The sequence below is a fragment of the Glycine max genome, chromosome 8 (assembly GCF_000004515.6).
Source record: "Glycine max cultivar Williams 82 chromosome 8, Glycine_max_v4.0, whole genome shotgun sequence".
NCBI classification, from domain to species: domain Eukaryota; kingdom Viridiplantae; phylum Streptophyta; class Magnoliopsida; order Fabales; family Fabaceae; genus Glycine; species Glycine max.
The window spans coordinates 31,796,644-31,797,284 of NC_038244.2; the positions used below are offsets into that span (position 1 = coordinate 31,796,644).

At 43.8% G+C, this 641-nt stretch overlaps 1 non-coding gene across 1 annotated transcript; it reads right to left on the bottom strand.

Annotated features, from left to right (window-relative positions):
• Positions 1-313: 313 nt before the first annotated feature.
• On the bottom strand, positions 314-420 carry LOC113002456 (small nucleolar RNA R71). The gene has a single exon (XR_003268018.1). It is a non-coding gene; the product is annotated as a small nucleolar RNA R71 (small nucleolar RNA).
• Between the last annotated feature and the right edge of the window lie 221 nt (positions 421-641).

Consider the following 641-nt stretch of genomic DNA (forward strand, 5'->3'; position numbering starts at 1 on the left):
AAGCTTGTGCATCCAATACCCTGATGAGGATGTCCCATATGTTCTTAAAACTGGACTGATTCATTTGCTTCCAAAGTTTCATGGCCTTGCAGGTGAAGACCCGCACAAACATTTGAAAGAATTTCACATTGTCTGCTCCACCATGAAACCCCCAGATGTCCAAGAGGATCACATATTTCTGAAGGCTTTTCCTCATTCATTAGAGGGAGTGGCAAAGGACTGGCTGTATTACCTTGCTCCAAGGTCCATCACGAGCTGGGATGACCTTAAGAGAGTATTCTTAGAAAATTTTTTCCCTGCTTCCAGGACCACAGCCATCAGAAAGGATATCTCAGGTATTAGACAACTCAGTGGAGAGAGCCTGTATGAGTACTAGGAGAGATTTAAGAAACTATGTGCCAGTTGCTCCCACCATCAGATTTCAGAACAGCTTCTTCTCCAATATTTTTATGAAGGACTCAGTAATATGGAGAGAAGTATGATAGATGCTGCCAGTGGTGGAGCCCTTGGAGACATGACTCCTGCTGAAGCTAGAAATTTAATTGAGAAGATGGCCTCCAACTCCTAGCAGTTTAGCGCCAGAAATGATGCCATAGTCATTAGAGGAGTGCATGAGGTAGCTACAAACCCATCTGCATCAT